This window comes from Poecilia formosa, unplaced genomic scaffold, assembly GCF_000485575.1.
Source record: "Poecilia formosa unplaced genomic scaffold, Poecilia_formosa-5.1.2 Scaffold62, whole genome shotgun sequence".
Taxonomy (NCBI): Eukaryota; Metazoa; Chordata; class Actinopteri; order Cyprinodontiformes; family Poeciliidae; genus Poecilia; species Poecilia formosa.
The window spans coordinates 1,721,650-1,731,372 of record NW_006800001.1 but is presented as its reverse complement, the minus strand read 5'-3'; positions in this window follow the sequence as shown (position 1 = coordinate 1,731,372).

The following is a 9,723-nucleotide window of genomic DNA, read 5'->3' as shown; positions in this document are numbered from 1 at the left end:
GGGGTGAATATATTCGCCGCAGTGCAGGAAACATCGACCGAGTCCCTCTGGCCTCTTCCAATCATTTCCTCTGTGACTCAGTCCAGGATGAGTGGCCCATCGTTGAAGCCAGAAGCAGATGTCAGAGCGAAGGACGCGTTGAAGTAAATCTCTCCTGTTCTGATCAAATTTCACCCGGGATTGTTTGGACGACAACGACATGCACACGTTGCACATGATCTCTCATTATGTCTCGTTGTTCGCCAGAGACCATCTTTCTGTTTCTCCCCAGCCACACCTTGAGATTAGAGAACATGTTTTGGAAACTAACCTTTCCCCACAAACCCCTTGCGGTTTGTGGCAGTGCTATGTTTTGTACAATCACATCGTCGTTCCGTGATGAGCTCTGTCACACCAAGGACCAGATTTTGTTGAGGTGAACGCATCAGTCTGCCTTTCCCCTTTCGCACTCAGTCCTCGCACGTCTTCAAGCGGCGCTGCCGCGGAGGCAGGCGTCGAGTCTCTCACTTGTGGCTACGTTTGACTCATCGTTCTGCAGTCAAGAGGTCAACAGGTACTTGTGCTTGTTCAGCTGCTGGGCTTCTGCTTCGCTCGGCGCCAACACGGGCAGCCTCTCTGGGCTGGACGGGACGCCGCAGGCTCGGTAAACAATCAGGCAGAGCAGGAGGAGGAGGACGGCAACCAGCGTGTTGCAGGCGATGGCCACCAAGGCGGCTGTGGATAAGCCTGTGGAGTTTTCCACGGCGTCCATGACGAGCGCTCAACTACTGAGATTCGGTTAGAAAAAGTTTAATCTGCACGATGGTATATTAGGTCCAACATGAATAAGGCATGTAACATACCCGTTTGTCATCGTTAATATTACTTTATACGCATTTATCTTGCATATAAAAAACCTGATGTTTAGTCTTTATGCATATATAAAGTGAGTTATTAAAAAAAAACAGAAACAGTCTCGTGATTAGCTCCGCAGACTTGGCACAACATTTAGACGAAGCAACATTTGAGAGAGTTTGCCTGCATGGGAACGCTGGCTCCGGTTCTCTCTGCAGCTCCGTTAAGGCGACGCTTAACGAGTCAGGAGAAATTAGCCCTGCTGCCCTCTGAGGGTTGAACAACAGGCGGCACAGAAAGCACTCCGGTACATTTCATGAAATGCAGTCAGCATCTGTGAAAGAGAAACAAACGGAACAATGAACATAGATTATTCCAATAGATATTCTAAAAAGCCAGTGGTCATTTTCAGTCACGATTAATTTGTCGATATTTATACAATCACGTCCCGTCACTGAATCTGAACGATGTATGCATCAATAGGTGCTGTAGCTTCTACTCTCTTTGTTTTTGTACAGTCAATTTGTTTGTACAAAACAATTTTATCAACATTCGCTTGTCATTTCTTCAAAGAAATGTCACACTTTTTATTTCATAATTATTCCCCCACAGGACTACAGGGGTTTCGCTTTTTGTTGCAGCTGAGTGCTTCAAATTTATTGTTAATAATGATCATTTTTTTGTAACATGTGAAACAAGTTATTCAAACAAAACCTGCCCCTGTGGGAAAAGTAACTACATTTCAAGTCAGTAAGGTTTTGAATGGTCTAATCAAAGCCCAGAAACACTCCAGTGTAGCTGAATTGAAAATATTTTGCACAACAGTGCCCCATAATTCCTGGACAGCAATGTAAAAGACTCAGTAATGACAGCTGTTAGGTTAGCCAGTTATTAGCTGTAGGGACAGTTACTTTATAACCAGGTCAGGTTGGTTAGGATGGCTTCTTTTTTTACTTTATAAATAAAATCCTCATTTGAAAACTGCATTTTCTATTTGAGTCATTTTTGTGCAATATTAGAATTAGTTAGATGGGCTAAAGAATAGAATAACAAAAAAGTAAAAAAAAAAATTCACAGCTCTTAATTTCTTTATTTTATTTCAGGATCATTAGACAAAAGAAAAGGTTCCTCCTTTTTTCAACCATATTTTTTAAAACTGAAAATAATTATGAGAAGTAGTAATGGTCTGTCTGATTGTTGAAAGTACATTTTATTCATATATCACAAGCAGGATGAAAACCACAAAGTGTTTCACGGTTACATCAAAATGACAAAAAAGTGTAAAAAATAAAATGAACAATGTAAATACAACTCTGCAGCCCTTTTTTTGTTCAATTAAGATCTTGTCTAAGTGTCTCCAGCTGCTTTTTGAAAAAATGTAGCGAGTCAATTCAGGATATGGAAGGTTGCAGAGTAGAGATTGAATGTCAATGAAATTCAATAGATTTTTCTCTTTTTTTTTTACGACCTCTAAATAGATTTTCCTCCAAGTTACATAAGTATAACCCTCGCAAATCATCATTCCATTCCAAAAAAAAATAAAATAAATAAACTGGTCTTGATGGTTAGCCAGTGCTGTAGATGGTTCACATCTACAGCACTGGCTGTAGATGTGAACCATCTACAGCCAGTAGATTAATAATCGCTCCAGTCCAATTAATGACTGGAGCGTTTATTAATTTAAATGAAACGCTCCAGTCAGCCCCTGCAGAGCCGCTGTTGGGTTGCTGCAATCACATCAGTAGTCGCACGTCAACTTCTGTATTTTCACCCACATATGTTTGCATGTTCAACAAAGCAACTTGATGTGTCTCTCTTTGAGGCTGTGGGTTATTATCAATGATGGAAAGCTTTAAGAGATGGCCTGATATTATTTGATTCACAGTGCAACTGAACTTTATTTGTCTTAAAAGTCCATATGAACATCCTGACACTGTAAGAAAACGCTTCACATATTGGACTTGTGATGCACTGAGACACAGTCAGGTCAACTTTGCAAATATGAGTCACAAACTGGATTTAAGTTCTTATTAAATGGATAAGATGAAGACAGATAAAGTGTCTATACTTTATTTAAATGTTTGATTCATTTTGTGCAATGTAAGCAATCAGGAACATCATTGTTCTAAAGTAAATAAATCACTCTACTAGGCACCTTATACGATGATTTCTGTTGAAAACTTGGACCGAGAAAAAATTGTCAAATAGTTTGACGATTTTTTTTTTTTGAACGGCTTTTGCAAATGACACATTTCTGTTGGTGACTTTTAGAGTAAGTTCAACTTGACGTTGCGGTTCTTAATCGGCAAAGGAAGTATTGTCCCTCCTGGTGGGAGGTCAGGCTGTGCCTCTAGAGGAGACGGAGACAGACACGCGTGTTGTGACTAGACTTAGAGGTTCTGGAAAACGCTCCATCATCTGGGGGAGCTCGGAGTTGAGCCGCTGCTCCTCCGCATCGAAAGGGATCCGTCTAAGTGTTCCCTTCGTTAAAATGCAACAGTTTGTTCTTCGAGTATCCGAAACAAGAGTGCCTCGTCATTACTCAGATGACGATTTGGAAAGTCCTTCTTTAGATTTCTGTTCCAAGCGAATTACAGAAACATCTCCAATTAGCTGATTCTTAATATTTTATGATTCTCCCTGATGGCTGATGTGTAAATTGAGAGGCCTTTTGAGTTACCTCCTCAACAATCGGTCTTTGAAAACAACTAACGCCACCGAGGACGTCAGCACTTCCGATTTTGTTTAATCACACACGGGCTACTTTCTAATCCGTTTAAGTATCTCTCACCGACAAAGAGTCAGCCTCCAGTCCCGTTCTGTTAGAGAAATAATACTCCCGCGGTCTCCTACCGTCTGCGCCTTTTCACGTGGAGAGCAGTTCCGTCTTCAGCTGCCTGTCGTCCTCTTCCTCCTCTCTCATCTCTGCCGCTTCCTTTGCTTCCCCATCTGCTCCGATGCACTGCACACATGACGAAGCAGGACCACACACTGGCAGTGCGAGAGCTTTCCAATAAACAAGGATGCAGCGAGACGGACAGAGAGAGAGAGAGAGAGAGAGAGAGAGAGGCAGAGGAGGGGGCTGTGCAAGTGGATGTCAGCGGTGATATCAACCGTAGGGGAGAGGAGAACGCTATGGATGTAATTACACAGGTCTCCTGCTGCAAGACAGGAGGAAGAGATGCGGAGGCTGTTATGATGGAAAACAAGCAACGCTGGTTGGCAGATGAAACAATAACTCTTGCCTCGCTCGGCAGCGTGAACGTAAAGGGTTTATTTTAGACGTCTGGCTCCTAGAGAACAGAAGGAAATTACAACGCGCAGCTACAGGAAAGAGCACAGCTGAAGTCTCTGTTAATGTAGCTGTATTAGTTTACAGCAGGTCTATTATCGTAATGAGAATATCGGAGTAATTGGAAAGTTTGTCCAAGTATTATGGTTGTTGTGTTTTGTTTTGTTTTTAAATTATGTGCTCTTGCCCCACCCTGTCTGCTTACAATAAATGTACATTTCAAAAAAGAAAAATCTTCCACTCTACATTTTGTATCATTTTGGATAAAGTTGTATTGTCGTTTTTTTGTTTTTTTATTTTTTTTTTGGTATGTTTGAACAAAAACAGCTCTTAGACTGTCAGGTTAGGTCATTAGGCCTGTTCTGTAGCTGCAGAGTCACCAATGCAAGGTTAAGTAGCAAATCCCTCTGAGATTATTCATATTTAAACCACAAACATCACATTCCTTTGACCAGATTGTGAGTTAGAAGGAAAGGAAATGTTTTTTTTCTAGATTTATTTATTTACAAATAAAGCAATAAAAGAAGATAGATAACCTCATTTACTCTGACATCCCCAAAATAAATGTTGCTCAATCAACGTCAGCATAAATACAGCTGCCTCCAGCAGACAGGCCTGGGAGAAGGTTCAGGACGTCTCTTGGAGCTCTGTTTGAACCGTCATCCCAAAATACACGTTTTCAGTATTTTGTGGGTGGCAATACTGAGCCCTTTAATACAATCATGATGGAAAAGTTAATTAGCGCCGCATTTAAAAGTAGAACAGACTGTGTACCCAAAAGAACTCCAAGAAGAGAGGAATAAATGGCCTTTTCAGGCAATGTCTCTGTTCTGAGGGTAATTAAAGCAATCACTCTTGAAATCTCTCTTGGGATATTTTAATGAAAAGTATTTTAGGTGTTTTTCAAACAGGCAACAATTAGTCTGAACTCAGAGTCCAGCTCTCTGAGGAAATAAAAATAACTGGTTATGTCTCAGATTTGTTTGGAATAGAGGGGAAAAAAATAAAGCATGCCGTTCATGACCACCATGCTAGATGTTTGTGGCCATAAAAAGACGCAGATGTTTAACGGAGAAAAAAAAATGTAGCTGTGATGCAGCAAACTGCAGCAGGCCTTCATGGAAATCATCTCGGTTTAATCCGCTAACAGCACAACTTGTATTTGCGGCGCGTTTGTATTTTCAGAGCTGATTCTTCGTTTTATTGCGTTTCATTTCTGGGACCCAAAAGCAGCATTTGAGCATTTAGCTTGAGGCCCCTCTAGAGGCCAAAAGTAGTACTGCAACACAAAAAAAACCATCTTTTCAGTTTGAAGGTCCAACTTTAAACTTAAAGCAGGTTTATTGTCTGAATATATTACAAATAGAGACTCGAGTCAAAAACATTGTTTAATTTCAGTCCAGCAGTTTAACAAAAGAAGCTGTAATTTCTTTTTTTTTTCTTTTCTTTACTTTTCTCTTTTATGCACTTGCAACATAACTAGACGGATAATAAATAACAAAAAAAAAATCTAACTAAATCCAAATCGAAATCCCACTAATATGGGTTTATGAAACCCTGAAGCGTGTATTTTTAGACATATTGCATAATAGCCTCATTTTTTGTTCAGTGCACTTTCCTCTGTCCCTGAAGTGCCGCATCAGACTAATTTATGCAGGTCTTCAGTTAAAAACTCCTATGGCTATTATCAGAGCTGATTGGTTTGTATGTTGCAGATGTGACTCTCTTGCTTGCTGTGTTTCCAGTGTGCCTAAGTGAACGGGCAAAAAAAGTACATTTTTGCCATTCCTGGTAAAACATGACACATAAATAAATGTGCTTCTTAATCTTTGGCGAGTTTTGACTTTTACAGTTCGGCGTCTGAATGTTTTCCAGAGCATCCTGCAACATTCTGTTCCCAGGAGCATCTGATTAGATGTTATGCATAATTCTATGAAATCATCTGTCTGATTTCAAGCGGCATTTTCTGGTGTGATTCGAGGGTTTTGTTTTGCAGTAAGACTCTCTTGGCCCTCAGCTCCCAGCTATTCTCTCCTCGTAAAGGAGTTTTTGCGGAGCTTTGAAGTGTGTTTGGGCAAGTGTGTTTCTGTGATTCCTTCTCCACCGTGATGCAAACCATCAGAGCGTTACATGTCTAAAAGGTGCAAGGCTTCTTGTTTTCCAGCGTAGTAAAAAACAATAAATAAAGAAAAACACAAAGATTATTTCTCAGTTTGACTCCGTACGACATCATTATCTCTATTTCTTGAACTTGCAAATATCTTTGTTTCAGTGCCATAAAGTCTTAATAAATGCGCTATTTTGTGTTTCTTGACATCCAAACAGAAAGCGCTGGTGTTTTTGAGACCATCCCGAGCGGCTCCTCTCCAGAGGAGTCATTACCGCTGACATGTCTGGGCACATCACGAGACTGTGTGGTCTTCGTATTTTTTATTTTTTATTTTTCTCTCTTATTCTTTAACAACAAGGTTTTTGCTTGGCTATCCGTCTGTCTGGTGCGCTAGTGCGTCTTCGTAAGATAAATGTCAGCAGTCATTAGTATTCTGAGTTGCCATGGTACACATAACAAGATATACAGATCATCCATAATTTTCTAATGCACACAGGCCAAAGTCGTGACCCAGTTTCCAACCACATGTGTGTTTTCAAAGGGCACCCCTGTCACACTGAAGACAAATGGCTGGACGCTGGGGAGAGGAGGGGCTCCGGCAAGGTTGCATTTGGGAGGAAAAGCAGCGAGGGACGGCAGCTTTGCAAAAATTATACTGTCCAGCTTGATAAGATGATCGTGTTAAATGCTTTTCCGCCGACGGATGGCGAGTTTTTGTCATTTTGACGCCATCACTGTGCAGCACCTTGCAGAAATATTTCTACTGCTGGTACATTTTTAATTTTACATTTCGGCACAACAAACTTTAATGTTTAAATTTTTTTTTTCCATACATGCACTGTAAATAACAAGTTCGTCTCTAATTTACAATAAATTTCCTTATTTTACCAGATTTTTGTGGTAAAATTCTGGTAACCACCTGCTGCCGCCATTTTACCATAAATTAGAGACTTTTTTTTTTCACAGTATGTATTTTATCCACTTTACATTCATTATTTTATTTAACCTTTAGTTATACCGGTTGTTTCCAGGAGATCAAACATCTCATTTACAAGAGATGTTTTTATTTTATTTTGAAAAAAAAAAAAATTAAAATACAGAGTGACAACAATGCATTACTTTGTTTTGGCTTATCGCATGTTTTTAAAGTTTCTTCTAACACGACATGTGAATACTTTTGCTAAGATTTGTACCTGTATGTCCACACAGTGATGTAATACTGGTTTATTAGACAAAAACAAATATCCACATCCTGACAAAAACTGCTCAATTAAATAAGGAAGGATGTAATCTATCTGGACTGAAACATAAAGGTCAGCAACGCCGGAAAAGGGCAGGGATATTCAATGTGTCTTTAGATGTTTGGGTGATGGGGGGGGTTCCTTATAAGTAGTGTGATTAGAGTGGCTCTCACGCTGATCGTCAGCAGCACCGCTGATTAGTTAATCAGAGATACTGGCCTCTGAAATCGCTAATGAACAGTGGCTCATATTAGACTCTTTATGAAAGGTCATTAACTCCTGAATTACGCCGAAGAAATCCCAAGTGAACGAGCCTAATGTGGAGAAGAGAACGGCCCCTGCAGAAAAGCACAAGGAGTTGTACGGACCTGGCGAGTCCTGAAGCGTTGTGCTGCAGCGGAGGAGGAAGAGACACGATGCTGACAGGAGACGACGGCATTCAAAACTGAAGGGTGTTTAGTCAGATTTAAGACTGTAATATTCCTTATCAATATATCTTTTAGATTTCTTTCTCCTTGTTTTCACATAATGAGATCGTTGATGATGAGTGATCCCAGGCACCTTTATACTATGTAAGGGCAGGATAATCATAGAAGAGGGAGAACCAGACAGCTACAGGAGCAGTTTTAATCCACTAGAGATGATTTAGCTTGTTTTATCTGCAATAAGTACAAAACAACCAGTGTGTGCTCATCGTGTCTTTCAGATTGTTCAAATTTATAAATCTCATAAAATCAAAATCTCTCACATTACTATAAAAAAAAATTTAGCATTAGCTCCTCTGAGCTGTTTTGATCTTTAAAACAGTCTGCAACCTGTCTAAAGTCTTTCATGCAGAGGTCACTGCAGTGGACAGAAGTCTAAAAGCCATTTTCTTGTGGATTTTTATGTTATAAATGCAGAGAGAGCACTGAAGTGGACACTAGCGCATCATACAATACACTATCGACTACTGGCCATCAGCTGCAAGTGCAAAAACATTTTTGTTAAATCCAATATGGCTGACAGATGAAAAAGCAACTCAGGAATATCCAGTCCCTCCTTTTACCGTAGAAAACTCTTGCAGGTAAAAAAAATATATATACTGTGGCATCAAGTTACCCCCTAAAGAACAATACTACTGATGTGTTTTCCAAATAACAACTTTATATTTCAAGAAAATTACAACTGAGCACCTTAGAATTTTTTTTCAACAAAATTTTTATCCCCACTCCTTTTTATGCTTTAAAAAAAAAATCAAAAACACTTTGGGGAAAAAATCATGATGTAAAGGATCATAATTCACGCATTAAATGTAATGTATGCACGTAATGCCACATCGGCTAAATCTGATCACATGCAACTGTTTGTTGTCAAATGCGTTACGTAAAGGTTCGCGTACACACAGTTTATTTAACCATTACACGAAACAGTTTTTATAAAAAATGCAATAGTGCACACACACTGTGATACAAGCCGAATACCTGAGAGCGCTTTTGATGTCTTTAATCTCGCCTAACCTGAATGCATTTCATGTTCTCTGCCTGCTCTGCCTCATTCCCACCATTATCACATTTCATTTATGCAGCTGCATGAAACTCCTGAATAGGAGGAATGTTGCCATGAGATATGTGTATGGAGAAAGTGGTACTAATGGAGGGAGCTCGTTTGAAAGGCCTATTTCAGCACTTCACATGAATCATAGACGGCTCTCAAAACACATAGTCCACTGTTAGCTGTTGCTAATAACGCAGCAGGAAGGCTACAGGTGATTTGACGTCTTCTAGCAAAGAAAGACATCAAATGGGTTTTGAGGCAAGTGTGTAAAAAAAAAATGTTGAAAAAATAAAAGTAAAACTGATTTTAATTTGCTTCAATTAATTGCATTTGTTTGATTTTTCTTTCTTCCCCCCTCCACACGGCATGTCAGTCAGCTTGCTGACACAAAGTCTACCTTGATCCCTTGATAATCTGCCTAAATTCTTTCAAGTCGCCTAATCCTGGCCCTCATTTTTCATCTCATCCTCTCGAGTTTTGCTTTGGTCCGACATCAAAGAGGCTGAGCCACAATCGTGTTGCATTTCCCTTTCAACTGACAGTAGATAATAGAGCAAAGATTACTGCTAAAACTGACTCGCACAAGTGCATTACAATGACTGCATCAAACCTAACTCATCAAGGGGGAGATGCTTTTGACTTCCACCTGCACGGAGGAGATATGTTTTCACAGAGAGGTTGTTTTTTCTGTGTGTGTGTTGCATGTAGGT